Source organism: Pimephales promelas, chromosome 2 (assembly GCF_988280905.1).
Source record: "Pimephales promelas chromosome 2, fPimPro1.hap1.1, whole genome shotgun sequence".
NCBI lineage: Eukaryota > Metazoa > Chordata > Actinopteri > Cypriniformes > Leuciscidae > Pimephales > Pimephales promelas.
Genome location: NC_142770.1, coordinates 46767361 through 46783499, shown reverse-complemented (window position 1 = coordinate 46783499; position 16139 = coordinate 46767361). Strand labels below are relative to the sequence as shown.

At 36.6% G+C, this 16139-nt stretch overlaps 1 protein-coding gene and 1 long non-coding RNA gene across 4 annotated transcripts in view; one reads left to right on the top strand and one right to left on the bottom strand.

The window, feature by feature from the left end:
- LOC120488240 (NLR family CARD domain-containing protein 3-like) overlaps window positions 1-574 on the bottom strand; it is a 35144-nt gene extending 34570 nt beyond the window's left edge. For all 3 annotated transcript variants that reach the window (XM_089123273.1, XM_089123269.1, XM_089123276.1), the window contains exon 1: window positions 389-574. The gene's annotated coding sequence lies outside the window, so the exon portion shown is untranslated. The remainder of the gene's footprint in view (window positions 1-388) is intronic.
- A 5236-nt stretch (window positions 575-5810) lies between these two features.
- On the top strand, window positions 5811-8176 carry LOC148997643 (uncharacterized). Its single transcript, XR_016147466.1, has 6 exons — window positions 5811-5944; window positions 6407-6461; window positions 6564-6615; window positions 6728-6771; window positions 6894-6954; window positions 7057-8176. It is a non-coding gene; the product is annotated as an uncharacterized LOC148997643 (long non-coding RNA).
- The last annotated feature ends 7963 nt before the right edge of the window (window positions 8177-16139 follow it).

Below are 16139 nucleotides of genomic sequence, written 5' to 3'. Positions count from 1 at the left end.
AACGATCCGATCCGTTCGTTTTTTTGATCCGCTGCACCCCTATTATTTATTATTATTTATTTAATTTTATTTGTTAAATTTTTGTAACTGTTGTTGAAGCAATAAAAATAACATAAAAGATGATTGGATTGCACATGTTCGGAGGAAAAGAAAACAGACCCACACCGACAGACTCTGATCCGATTTCTTTTAAAATGCGTAGGTCTGTGAGGTGTGATTTGGTCTAGCCTACACAAATGCAGTTCAACTTCTGAAGAATCACAGACATCCCCAAACACAAAAGAAACTTTGAAGTGAAAGAAACCCGCAAGAATATGCCATAAACCAATCACGTGAAATGTCCTCCAGAGATTCATATTGATTTTAGAAGTCACACATGAACACTCACCTTGATCAATCTTTTAAGATACAGGATCTCAAATCCTCCAGCTTTAACATTATAAAGATAAAAAAAATGTTAGTAGAATAATGAAAGTAAATGATTTCTTAAGCGTTGATAAACACTTTGATGCTCTGTTTCTTTAGTGTCGATTAATATTCTCCAGCTCAAAATGGCGACAGGAGATCTAACTTTCACTTTCTATGAGTGACGAGAGAGAGACGTAAACAGAGACGCGCGTTCACGAGAGCATCACGGCGCATGCGTGTGAGAACAGACTTGTTGCGTGCACGCGCGTTGGAAATTTATATATTTTCTAAACAAAATAAAAAAAAAGTTGTTGTTAATTCTTTATTTATTTTTTATTGTATGTTTTTTTTTATTTTAGTTTTTTGACCATTCTTGAAATGTTTCAGTTTGTTTTTATCAAAGTAATTTATCATGTTTTTGGGGAGTTTTTTTTATCAGTTTTGCCTTTCATTTGTCTTTCATTTGTTTTTTCTCAGTTTTTGCCTTTCTTTTGTATTTCTTTATCACGGCCACGGCCCGTGGCCCACGGGAATCAATAGCCTAAGAAAAAAAGTAATGATTTTGTGCAAAGTAAAACCAAAGCAACAGCACACAAAGAAAAAAACAAAACATGCAGAATGCAGGAAACCACCACTAAATGAGATGACACGGATAGAAGGAAAGAAGATAACTAACAACTAAAATAAATAAATACAACTAAATCATTGGACTTGTCTGTGGAAAAAAAATAATGTGAAGTTAGGTTCTTGAAGCGTGACTGCCGGGCTAGGTAGAGGCTGACGGCCTCCTCAGGAACCTGTTTGACGGATGTGGCGATGGGGGCGCGTGCATCAGGACAAACTGGCGCTAACCTCTCGAAGAGCTGCAGGTGAATCGGTTAACTTTCCCGAAGGGCCTTCATTAATGATGTTGCATAACCTGCAGGCATAATAATAATACTGTATAAAGATCATTGCCACTAATGGAAAAACATGAAATTGTCCTGCATATGAATTATAGCAAATATAAACAATAAACAGAATGTTATGAGATTGCCAGGGAGATTACAGTACAGTGGACCCTGATATGCGCTACTAAATACTTGTGGTAGGCTAACACATGTGGTAAAGTTACATAAACATATGGGTACAGATAGGATGCTGCGAATTATAGTCAATGAAGTACGCCGTGCAAACGAGATACAAACCAGACACTGTGACAAATGGACCCTATGTCCAGTTTTGCTAGAGTTCTTGCACCCGCCACAAACACAGTAATAAACCATTTTGTCTCTCATCTCATTTTGATCTATCCATTTTGGCTATCTCTCACTATCTATCTATGTTATGCTTATGATATCTTGATATATTTACTTATATATCTGACACTGCCAATCTTTCACTAGCTAACGTTAGCTACTACTCGCGGGCTTTCGTCTGCCATTCAACAGCGAGTACCTCATGTGACGTCATGCAATGCATTGTGGGAGAAATTAGAATCCTCGCTAGGCTGTTGCTGAACGCTAACATGTCACCTACTTTTCCGTATTATATTTCTTTTTTGTAATCCCCTACAACATCAAATACAATGGATAACAGTTTAAATGTTTGTAACCATCTAGAAAACTGCCAGAATTAACACAGATTAAACAGTCATTAACGCAGATCTCCTGATGAACTTTTACACCTGTTTGACTAATTTGATAATCTATGTGAACTGTCCTGAAGTGAACGTCAACCGTCCCAAAATAACAATGATGTTTCTGTACTTTATTATCATCTATAGTTCAACTATTGTAAGTACAATATTATCGACTGTACACTCTTAGAAGAAAAGGTTCTATATAGAACCTTAAAAGGTTCTAATGCGCTACGTATTTGGAACCCCTAAAATGCAGTGCATGTGAATGATCACAAAATTCAAGATATGGGGGTTAAAAAATGTAATTAATCAATATCACACGAAGAGTGCCATTTCAGTTTTTATCCTCCAAAAATCTGCATGATTAAAATGGGATATTAAGTTACTACAAGAGTTTAATAAACAATAATTTAATTACAACTGCAAAATGTTGCAGAATAATTTAATATATGAACGAATAAAAGCCTATAAAGAACGTTTGTGCCAAAAAGGTTCTTTCTTGTCATTATCATCATTTTTTTGCATAAAAGGTCCTTTGCAGTTGAGTAAACAACCCTATGCTACGTAACCCTTTTTTCCAATCACCTGAGCTGGAAATGTCACATGACTGACTCTAGAGCTGCAGGGAAATGACTTTATCTCACTACTGATTGGCTGATGAATCAACTCATTATCATCTATATACTGTAATCTGAACAATACTGTATAACACTGTAAGATAATATTCTGTAATCATCCTTCATGTGTTCATTGTTTCTGCCTAAATGAATATGTGCTACTGTAACTGCATGATTGTCATCTGTACATTTCTGATGTGTGGACGTTACTGTGTCACAGTATGTATAATCACTTTACAAATAAACGTGAAAATAAAAATAAAAATCTGAAGTAACCCCGAGATTGCCATTTGACCCTGTCGTGCAGTCACGTGTCTCCCTCTACAGGACATCATCAGAATAACAGCAGAGTTAAAGAAGATACAGATGAACATGTGTTTTACAGCAACAGATGAAAACACTCACAGAGTTCACTTCATCAGGGAATATGAAAATCAACACGTTGTCATTTTAAGGGAATCATTATTGAAGTCAAACACAAAGATGTCAAATGTAAGTCACTGTAAAATATCACTTCTGCTAATATCTATAACATATAATGCCATTTGATATAGATCAGTGGCTAAATCATATTAAAGCTCCAGCAGGGGGCGGTAAGCACACATTCAGCTGGTTCAAAACCCGCCAGTAAAACCCAAGAAGACCAAAACGAAAGTAACTGGAAAACACAAACAAGTGGAGATAAGAAGAGAAAACTCATTAGATTTGGTTCATGTGTGTCCCAGAATTTTAATTTAGCACCAACCAAGTTTAACATTATCAGTCATTCATGTATCCTATATTTAATCCTCAAATCACCCATATAGCAGCGAGAGATGTTAGGTATACTGTATGTTGGTGACGCGCGCTGGCCACAAGCATAAAGGACAGAACATTTATGATATAGACTGAGTACAGTTGAGGCACTTTTTGCGTTTTGATTTTTACACTACTGAAAAGAAGTGAATTTCCACATTTTATTTGCTTGTAGACTAAGATATTATCAATCAATAATACCCATAAGTAGGCTATTTTATATTTTCCTTATAAAAATAAGGTGCTTTTTTCTCAACTTTGTCTTGTGGGTGTTTGTGGATGTTTGTTGAGACACCCATTTTTAATGATGTAAAGGTAACTAAAGGTTCATTGCAAATATAAAAGACAAATAGGCCTAAAGAAAATAACAATTGGGCGACAAGTTTGTTTAATCATCTATTTAAATTCATTAATTTTATTTAAATTGGCACTGGTTAAAATGTATAAAAACAACATATTTAAGAAACAATATATTTAACAATATATAGATTTTTTTTTTTTTTTTTTTTTTTTTTTTGCCGATATCTTCGGATCGGAGATGCGTCCATTGATCAAATTTCCCACAATAAAAGAGAACACTAATCTGCACGTGTACAGCAAAAATCACAACTTGTGCTTGCTGCACGCGCAAGCTGTCTCAACTGTACTCAGTGAACACTGTTAGACCTTACCAGGTTTTTTACAGTAAAATACTGGCAAAAGGCCAAATTCTGACACTATCATACCATTTTCCATTAAAACAGTAATATACCGTAGAAAACAAAAGTAGCCTACAGGAATATACTGTGAATTAACAGCTCTCAAAGTCAACACTCAGAGACTGTGTTCCTAATCACACCCTATACCCTCATTCACTGTCTATTCCCTACATTAGTTCACTAATATAGTCCACTTGAATGAAAAGAAGTGAGTGAATTGAGACACTGATGAACACCTGATAAGCAGAATCACTGAAGGACAGAGAAACAAGAACTGAAAAAGAGAAACACAAGATCTACAACTGACTTCCAGCAACACAGAGTGTGAAAACAGTTTACAAACCAGTTTAACATTATTTATTTCATACATGTACAAAAGTTCTTGTTGAGAATTAACAGAGATTTAATTAATAATAAAGTTTTTGTCACCATAATGGAGATCAGTATTTGCTTTAGTAGGTCTCTTATCCCTGGACTTGTGACATTTATCTTTCTTTGACTGCTGTAACAGTGAGTTTTCAAAACACATTAGTTGTAACCAGAAAAAGTCAAGAGGAAGTTGATTTGGTGTTATTGGCTTCTGTGATGATGTCATGAACATTCTGGATATATCTGATTTTCAGATCTTTCCAGTTTATAATTTTAGTATAAATTGGTACTTAATATGAAACTTATACATTAAGTTATGATTATAAAATAAATCTGCGAATCTACAACATGAAATCAATATGTTGGTTAAACATGTCTTCTAAATAATATTGTAATCACATAAAACATTTAAATATCCAGCTAAAGTCAGAAACACACAGACATCAACAATTATAATATTCATCTCAACAACGGTAACATTCAAAAGTTTCATGCAGCAGTGCATGCTGGGTTCCAGGATTGTATAAAACTCCCAGCATGCACTGCTGCATGAATAAAAAAGAAATTGCCACCATTACTGAGATTAATGTGCTAAATTTTGATATATTGGTGTTTCAACAACACTGTAGCAATGTCTTGGTTTATGTATGATATGTTAAAAACAAATAGTCGTAATTAATTGTAGTGATGGGAAGTCCGGTTCTTTTCCGCGAACCGGTTCTTTCGGACAGTTCGTTTTAATGAACCGGTTCAAAAAAACGGTTCAGCAGTTCTTTTACGTCATCACGTAATGACGTCAATTCTATCATCCCGGCGGATAAAAATACTTCAAATTAAACCCAGATAGCAGACTGACATTGAATCAACGTGGAAATATGACATCGAAACAACGTTGATCTGACATTGTTTTGCTCATCGAATTAACGTTGAACCAATGTCAGACGCGTCATTCTTTCAAAACTAACGGAAAATCAACTTGAAATCAACGCGTTGTTTCAACGTTATGAAAGCAAACCAATTTTCGATTTCATTTAGCTTTGAAGAATGCCGCGTCTGACGTTGGTTCAACGTTAATTCGATGAGCAAATCAACGTTGTTTCAATGTCATGAGAGACGTCGTTTCCACGTTGATTCAATGTCAGTTTGCTATCTGGGAAGGCATTTGTAATCACAACTTAAATAATAGTACTCATCGTCATAATCATCTTGGATAAGTTTCTTACATTTACATTTTGAAAACGAACCCTGCTGCAGCCTCTGATTGGCTGAGGCAGCATATCGTCATAATCCAACCTGTAACGTCAGCCACTCTGATTGGCTGAGGCAACGTGCCAGGCATGTGGCGTGTTTTTTTAAGCAGAAAGTAACTACACAGATATTCAGCCTGCTTCGCCGTCATGATCGCTGGGGAACCCATCTTTTCCTCTAAATTGAAGGTAAGTTCGTCCAGCTTAGTGAATTCTATGTCCATGTCTACTTATAGTTTTTGGTAGTTTAGCGTTTTTGTCTTAAACTTCACAAATCGGCTGTGATTACTGCCGCGAATGTCCAAGGGTGTAAACCTAACGGAACAGTTTTTTGTTTTGCGTTAGCTTGCTGCTCTTAATTCTTTTTTTGTTTCATTTCAATTTGAACAAATTTGGGACACTAAACTGTACGTTGGGTTGCAAGTTGTTATCTGGCTGCAAGTTAGCTACCATTCTTTGATAGTAATCAAACTAACTCATTTACTCTGAATATCGTCAGAAATTATGAAAAAATAATAAGTGCCAGGGTCCTAAAACAAAGCGCGTAATGTGCTTGTATGCTCTAGTGTAGGCTATCCTTGTTTGTAAAATTGCATCACTTTGTGTGATGAGTGAAATCTTCAGATGTTTGTGATTTGTTTTGTCTCTCAGGGGCTGTTAGGAGTGAGGTGTCCTTCGCTGATGGGAGAAAAAACACCTAAATAAGGTAACGTTACGTGTTGTGATCTCATCCTCTTTTCTTTTGAACAGACCCCAGTCAAATAAAAAGTAAAACTAAACTAATTTGGATTAACGTCTGTGTTTATAGATGACTTTGAGCGTGAGACAGTGGTGAAAACGCCAAAGAGAACTGGAACATGGCATGTTGTATTCAGTTATAAATGTTTGACCAAGTTTTTAAATATCTTATAAATCTGTTAAGTTTCATCATTTGATAATAACTTTTAAAACACATTTTTTTTTGTGGTATAGATGCAGTGACTGAGACTGGGAGATGCAGTGACTGAAACCTGGTGGTAAGTGTTATTGGCAGTGGAGAAGACACTTTTAATAGACACCTTCTCTCTTATGAGCTAGCAAACTTTGTTATTCTAATTAGAGCATTGTAAACATCACCAAATGTGTTCGTTTATTTCAGTGTTCCAGAAAAAGGTCCTGAAACTACTGGTCGACATCCGCCATCGCCTGAAGGAAACCAGGTAGTGGATGCAGAAGAAACATATTTTTGCTTACAAATGTGGGGACTTGGGGCAGATTGCCTTTGCATACATCTAAATCATTTGTCTTTTTCAACTTTGCAGAAGGGGTCATGAAATTCGGTTCCACAGCCACTGAGGTGTATGTACATCAAGGTGAACCTCAAGCACGCGTCGCAAAGACTTAAATTCACTTCGCCCTGATGAGCCAAGCCTACAGGACTTGAATTAAGAGTTTTAAAGGGATAGTTCACTTTGAAATTATTTTTTGAAATGTTTTGGCTTACGTCAAGGGCATCAGTCAGTCATATAATGGAAGTCTATGGGGATCTCTTAAAAGAGCATAAACAGAGAAGTACAAATTAAACATGATTTAATGAATCATAACTGTAAGTACACCTTGATGGCTTAAGATACGAGACGAGCGGTTTGTGTGAGAAAATGAACAGTGTGTGTGTGTGTATATATATATATATATATATGATCTGCGCATGCGGTGGAAACCGCCAGAAGCGATCTTGCACTGGTACGTCACTCATTGTTTACACAGATTTTGGAAGTTTTACTGTGAAGATCTAAACATATTAAGATGTATTGCATTTTGTGTATATCTAAATATATATATATATATATATATATATACACACACACACACACACATTTATACAATATAAATACTGTTTGTTTTCTTTCCCAAAACGCTCATTTCGTGTCTTAGTCAATCATTGTGTACTTAATTTATGAGTCATTAAATCATGTTTAATTTGGTCTTCTTTGTGCATGCTCTTTGAGGTGGTGACCATAGACCCGCATTATATGACTGACAGACAACAACAGTTTGACCTAAAAATATCAAAATTGAAAATACTGTGGAAACAAAACCACCTGCATCTTGGATGCCCTTGAGATAAGATAAAACATATCAAAAATTTATTTCAAAGTGAACAATCCCTTTAAATTACATCCTTATTATTCGTTCATAATTCTGCCTTCTGTGTTTGATATATCTGGTGCCCAATTCTGATGCCATTCAGGGCAATTTATTTTTGAATAGAGATGCAATATATTATTGATTTATTTGTATAACTGTAGTGCTGTATGTATGTATGTTGTCCCATGTTTCCAGAGGGTGGAGGACATGTTTTCTGTGCTTTGAAAGATGTTCTCCTATGCTGTGTACATAGTTTTGTGTTTGTTCTAATAAAGCTATTTCTTTGAATAAACAGTATGTGGCAAATGTTCCTTTCCTCAATAAATTCATGTCCTTGATGGTAATAATAATTTAGTCCATAGGATAACAATGACATGAATAAACAACATAATAGCATATCATATGAATATGAATATATATATATATGATTATTATTATTATAATTTTATGTCGGCTGACCAATAGTAACAGATCTGCCAACCAATCACGAGTGATTTTCTTGTTTAAATGTAGTGAATTTCAACCAATACTGAGTGAGGAAATTCAAGCCATTCTCTGGCAAGGCGCGCGCAGTGCTGCTATTCATATGCTAATTAGGGCCATTCGCACCTCCGCGAGCGCTGCATGCATACGTCATGGTTCGTTTCCGTCAATATGTGGCACAGTGGAACGCGACGTTCACAGTCTGTAAATTGTCTTTAACTGCCGAAAATTAGGGAGATTTCCGGCAGTTTACGGGGACGAAAATCCCACTTTTCATGCAGTGCTTCAAGGTGAAGATGAATGTTTCTATGGCATCCTTCAACCTACCCTTGAAATCCTGATGACCAAAATCTTGGCACTGAAAGAAGACCTCTCTCATATGATGGCTGACCTCCCAGACCTCATAGTTCAGGTAATTCTGTTCAATATGGTCTTATTATTATTATTATTATTATTATTTAATAATCTAGTTTAAAACTAGATTAAAGACACATCTCTTCAACCAGGCATTCATATAATATTTTAATTTTACAGTTAAATCTGGCCTCTAGTTCATAAATGCCAGAGAAAAACTGGCCCCCAACTAAGCCTGGGTTCTCCCAATGTTTTTTTTTTCTCCATTTGGTCACCTGATTGAGTTTTTCTGTATTTTTATAGCACTTTATACAATATAGATTGTTTCAAAGCAGATTTACAGGGATACAAGGAAAACAATGATTCAATAATGCAATTTAGCTGAATAATGCAATAATAACAGAATTCAGTTTAGCTGTAAAGCAGCTCTAAAAAGAAAAAAAGTAAATAGTAATTATTAGACAGTTCAAATCAGTTCAGCGTTTATTTCGTTTGGTTCAGTATAATAGTGTAGTTCATCAACTATGAAATGAGTTCAATATAGCTATCAAGCAGTTCTGATACAACCTTTACGTTTATTTCTACTTTTTTTATTTTAGTTCTTAATTCAAAAATTTTCCTGACATAAATTGTATTATTCTGTTATGAATTAATGTCTATTAGAGTATTAACTGTGTAACTCATCTAAAATTCTCTTGCAGGCTATCAAGACACGCTTTAGCTCCATCCTTGACAGCGATGAAGCTTTGATTGCTGCGGTAACCCTGCCAAAATTCAAGCTGCGGTGGCTGAGGGATGAAACAAGAAAAGACAACATCAAGATGATTCTGGCAGGACAGTGTCGTGCTCTCACCATTGAGATACCACAGAAAGGGCCACTGCAGTCTCCTGAAAGCAGAGACCATGAAAATGACTTCTTTGCATTTCCTGAAGATGAGAATCAACATGACGACCAAGCAATTACTGTGGACGTGGAGATATGTGAATACCTGAAATCAGCTAATATGGGAAATTTACATGATTTCCCCAGGATTTTGAAGATCTTTTTGAAAGCCAACACAGCAACACCTTCCAGTGCACCAGTTGAGAGGCTGTTTAGTATTGGAAGTCTCGTCCTCACCCCAAAAAGGAACCGTCTCACAGACCAGCGTTTTGAGAAACTTCTCCTGCTGCGCTACAATCATTACTTTGAAAATAAAACCCCGATGAAATAGTGACCTCTTAAGACGATACTTAACATTACATTGAATACATTTTTTGCATTGTATTCCAGATGTGATCTAGACTTTTTTTTTTTTTGGATAAAATAATTTTGTTTTGAGGACACTTAATAGAAAGCTGACACATCTGTTTAATTGGTGATGTTTGTTCATAAGTATCATCTTATTGTTCTCTAATAAGTTAATGAAACCGTCTCACAGAGCAGGGTTTTGAGAAACTACTCCTGCTGCGCTACAATAGTTACTTTGAAAATAAAACCCAGATGAAGTAGTGAACTCTTATTAAGATAATACTCTAATATTACATTGACTACATTTTTTTGGATTGTATTGCAGAAGTGATCTGACTTTGTGCATAAAATAATTTTGTTTTGAGGACACTTAATAGAAAGCTGACAGATCTGTTTAATTGGTGATGTTGTTTGTTCTCAAGTATCATCTTATTGTCCTCTATAAAGTTAATACAACATTTTAAATGTTTGAGATATGTCTTTTACCCTAATATAACTTATTTCATAATGGCAATTTGCTAGTATTACACTCCTTATTATTACAATGGATGGTGAATTCACTTTATATAGTCTACCCACACAAAAAGTACAAAAGTAAAAAACACATTACTTTCCATAATCTGTAATGTTTATTGATATTTTATATAGCATGCATAGCTCTGGGATCAGGAAGTTCTCCAAATATAATATTATTCTATATTATTATTCAATATATATGTGTTTTTAAAAGAACATTAAGGTCTCCGAATATAATATTACTCTATATTATTATTCAATATATTTGTGTTTTTAAAAGAACATTAAGGTGCTTATATAGGCTGTTGTTGAATATATTACTGCTTTAAACACTAGTACAATAACTTCTCTGTCGAAAAAACACCTGTAAGACCTGAGAGAGATCAAGCCTCAGCCAGGTAAGAAAAAGACACGCAAAAGTAACTCAAAAGTAACGCAACACATTACTTTCAATAAAAAGTAACTAAGTAACGCAATTAGTTACTTTTTTGGGGAGTAACTAAATATTGTAATGCATTACTTTTAAAAGTAACTTTCCCCAACACTGCGGAGGAGTGATCACCACTGCTGTGAAGCCACATCAAGGTAGTTCGAGACAACAAGGGACGGAGCTAAATTGATGCCGGGAGGACTGGTTGAGTCCGCCCCAGCTTCCCAGCTGCGCCCAGCCAGCAGGCTTGTTATGTTGACGGTATAATTCTCTTTGACCGAACCGTCAGTAAGTAATAATGATGGGATGCCTGACCCACCACACTACTTTAAATTTTTCCTGGCCGCCCTCACTGATCCACAGCACACTTTTAGGCTCTCAGGGACAGTTGAAAAGCCCTCAACAAATCCAACGAGTAGAGAAGGGTTCTCCGACTCATCAATCCGCTGAAGGACTTAACCCTTGCCCGACTGAGTCCGATTGCCGTCAACGTCCTGTAGTTTCTGGTAGGCCATAGGCCCCTTGCCCCTAAGGGAAACCCAATGACCTCCACCTCGTCAACACCCAACTCTCGCCCAATTACCTCGCTGTGGGGACCGTAGTAATCAAGTTTCTCCTGCGCAGCCCTGGTGAGGGAGTCAGGAGCATACTCGTAACGCACCGTTAGATCAATGGCCAAGGCTTTAGAATCACGGATGAGCACCAGGTCAAGTCGTCGCAGCTCCCCCTGGAGGGTTCTGAACTCCCATTCCCAGTGGACTTCCCATACATGGAGCTCAGCCTCAGCTCCGAGGAGACGGCACAGTTTGGAGTGCCGAGCAATCCTGGCTTCCTGCATAGTCGGGCATTGCCCTAAGATGTGCGAACAGGACGCCGACCTATATGAGCAGCGCCTGCAGGCCACCCCCGCCTTGGCCCTGCCTCTGTGTAGAAACTCTTGAGTGGGGTAAACGCACGTTCGGACCTGAAGGGCTGCTTTATACAATCTCTGGGTAAACCCGATGGGATTACCCAACCATCCGTTGCTGGCAACAGAATTATGAAAGCCAAGTATCCCCACTCCTTGAGTTGGAAGGCCTGCCCATCTAAGGAATTCGTCCTTTCTCCAGTCACTCGGGACTGGGCACACCCGGTGGTGGCTAGTCAACGAGTCGGTGGTGTCTCCTCTTGCGTTCAAATCCTCCACACCCAGAGGTGGGAGGGAGTCCTCCTTTCCACCGGCTCTCCGCCACGCCCCCTTAAACTTGGATCTCATACGAGAGTTATCCATCATGATCCAAACCAACTCGTCTGCAGCGTGATAAAGGCTGTAAAGTCTCTTCACCTGGATTGATGGGATTTGTCGAGAGAGCTTGCAGATTCCCAGGCCGCCGTCCCGCCGCATAAATTAGCCCGTCACAGGTACTCTGTGGAAGGTGGAGCCACTTCTTCACAAATTTCCTGATAGTCCTATTGAGGCTCTGGCACTGCATGAAAAGTGGGATTTTCGTCCCCGTAAACTGCCGGAAATCTCCCTAATTTTCGGCAGTTAACGACAATTTACAGACTGTGAACGTCGCGTTCGTCTGTGCCACATATTGACGGAAACGAACCATGACGTATGCATGGAGCGCTCGCGGAGGTGCGAATGGCCCTAATTAGCATATGAATAGCAGCACTGCGCGCCTTGCCAGAATGGCTTGAATTTCCTCACTCAGTATTGGTTGAAATTCACTACATTTAAACAAGAAAATCACTCGTGATTGGTTGGCAGATCTGTTACTATTGGTCAGCCGACATAAAATTATAATAATAATATATATATATTCATATGATATGCTATTATGTTGTATATTCATGTCATTGTTATCCTATGGACTAAATTATTATTACCATCAAGGACATGAATTTATTGAGGAAAGGAACATTTGCCACATACTGTTTATTCAAAGAAATAGCTTTATTAGAACAAACACACAACTATGTACAAAGCATAGGAGAACATCTTCAAAGCACAGAAAACATGTCCTCCACCCTCTGGAAACATGGGACAACATACATACAGCACTACAGTTATACAAATAAATCAATAATATATTGCATCTTTATTCAAAAATAAATTGCCCTGAATGGCATCAGAATTGGGCAACAGATATATCAAACACAGAAGGCAGAATTATGAACGAATAATAAGGATGTAATTTAAAGGGATTGTTCACTTTGAAATTAAATTTTGATATGTTTTAGCTTACCTCAAGGGCATCCAAGATGCAGGGGTCTTTGTTTCCACAGTATTTTCAATTTTGATATTTTTAGGTCAAACCGTTGTTGTCTGTCAGTCATATAATGCAGGTCTATGGTCACCACCTCAAAGAGCATGCACAAAGAAGACCAAATTAAACATGATTTAATGACTCATAAATTAAGTACACATTGATGGACTAAGACACGAAATGAGCGTTTTGTGAGAGAAAACAAACAGTATTTATATTGTTATTGTATAAATGTGTATATATATACATATTTAGATATACACAAAAATGCAATATATCTTAATATGTTTAGATCTTCACAGTAAAACTTCTGAAATCTGTGTAAACAATGAGTGACGTACCAGTGCAAGATCGCTTCTGGCACTTTCCGCCGCATGCGCAGATCATATATATATACACACAAACACACACACTGTTCATTTTCTCACACAAACCGCTCGTCTCGTATCTTAAGCCATCAACGTGTACTTACAGTTATGATTCATTTAATCATGTTTAATTTGTACTTCTCTGTGCATGCTCTTTTAAGAGATCCCCATAGACTTCCATTATATGACTGATGCCCTTGATGTAAGCCAAAACATTTCAAAAAAATAATTTCAAGTAAACTATCCCTTTAAAACTCTTAATTCAAGTCCTGTAGGCTTGGCTCATCAGGGCGAAGTGAATCCAAGTCTTTGCGACGCGTGCTTGAGGTTCACCTTGATGTACATACACCTCAGTGGCTGTGGAACCGAATTTCATGACCCCTTCTGCAAAGATGAAAAAGACAATGATTTAGATGTATGCAAAGGCAATCTGCCCCAAGTCCCCACATTTGTAAGCAAAAATATGTTTCTTCTGCATCCACTACCTGGTTTCCTTCAGGCGATGGCGGATGTCGACCAGTAGTTTCAGGACCTTTTTCTGGAACACTGAAGTAAACAAACACATTTGGTGATGTTTACAATACTCTAATTAGAATAACAAAGTTTGCTAGCTCACAAGGGAGAAGGTGTCTATTAAAAGTGTCTTCTCCACTGCCAATAGATCAATACTTACCACCAGGTTTCAGTCACTGCATCTCCCAGTCTCAGTCACTGCATCTATACCACAAAAAATGTGTTATAAAGTTATTATCAAATGATGAAACTGAACAGATTTATAAGATATTTAATAACTTGGTCAAACATTTATAACTGAATATAACATGCCATGTTCCAGTTCTCTTTGGCGTTTTCACCACTGTCTCACGCTCAAAGTCATCTATAAACACAAACGTTAATACAAATTAGTTTAGTTTTACTTTTTATTTGACTGTGGCCTGTTCAAAAGAAAAGAGGATAAGATCACAACACGTAACGTTACCTTGTTTAGGTGTTTTTTCTCCCATCAGCGAAGGACACCTCACTCCTTACAGCCCCTGAGAGACAAAACAAATCACAAACACCTGAAGATTTCACTCCATCACACAAAGTGATGCAATTTTACAAACAAGGATAGCCTACACTAGAGCATACAAGCACATTACGCGCTTTATGTTTCATGACCCTGGCACTTATTATTTTTTCATAATTTCTGACGATATTCACAGTAAACGCATTGGGAAAAGCCAATTGAACACTCAGTACGAGTTAGTACAGTACAGTTACCCTTACAAAAAATTACTGCAGTTTTTTTAGAAGTAATACTGCATGTAGAAAATGCAGTTTTTTGGACACGAAAAAACTGCATTATTGCAGTATACAGTAGTTGGAGTACAACTGCAGTAGAACTGCAACATAACTGCGGTAGTATTACAATAATACTGCAATATAACTGCGGTAGTATTACAATAATACTGCAATATAAATGTGGTAATACTGCAATATAACTGCAGTAGTACTCCAATAATATTGCAATATAACTGCAGTAGTACTACAATAATATTGCAATATAACTGTGGTAGTACTCCAATAATATTGCAAAATAACTGCAGTAATACTGCAATATAACTGCAGAAGTACTCCAATAATATTGCAATATAACTGCAGTAGTACTCCAATAATATTGCAATATAACTGCGGTAATACTGCATTATAACTGCAGTAGTACTACAATAATACTGCAATATAACTGCAGTAGTACTGCAATAATACTGCAATATAACTGCAGTAGTACTACAATAATACTGCAATATAACTGCAGTAGTACTACAATAATATTGCAATATAACTGCAGTAGTACTACAATAATACTGCAATATAACTGCAGTAGTACTACAATAATATTGCAATATAACTGCAGTAGTACTACAATAATACTGCAATATAACTGCAGTAGTACTACAATAATACTGCAATATAACTGCAGTAGTACTACAATAATATTGCAATATAACTGCAGTAGTACTACAATAATACTGCAATATAACTGCAGTAGTACTACAATAATATTGCAATATAACTGCAGTAGTACTACAATAATACTGCAATATAACTGCAGTAGTACTACAATAATATTGCAATATAACTGCAGTAGTACTACAATAATACTGCAATATAACTGCAGTAGTACTACAATAATATTGCAATATAACTGCAGTAGTACTACAATAATACTGCAATATAACTGCGGTAGATCTGCAATATAAGTGCAGTAGTACTACAATATAACTGCGGTAGTACTGCAATAATACTGCAATATAGCTGCGGTAGCACTGCAATACATAATTCGACTAAAGTACAATACTACTGAAATGCAATACAAATAAAATGCTGTACAATACCATTGGAATACAACCAGAATATCCCAAATAAGTAAACAAATCTGCAATAATGAATTAAGGTACAAAACAGTGAATGTCTCAAACTGCAATGCAACAAATAACGTGATTTTTATTTTTATTTTATTTCAAATAACAGGCTGAGAGTTAGACAATGTATTTAAAGTGTTTATTTACAAATCATGCAAACATCTCCCCCCACATTATTCAGAGAAGTTGTGTTTTTTGAAGAGCTTATTCTTATTCCA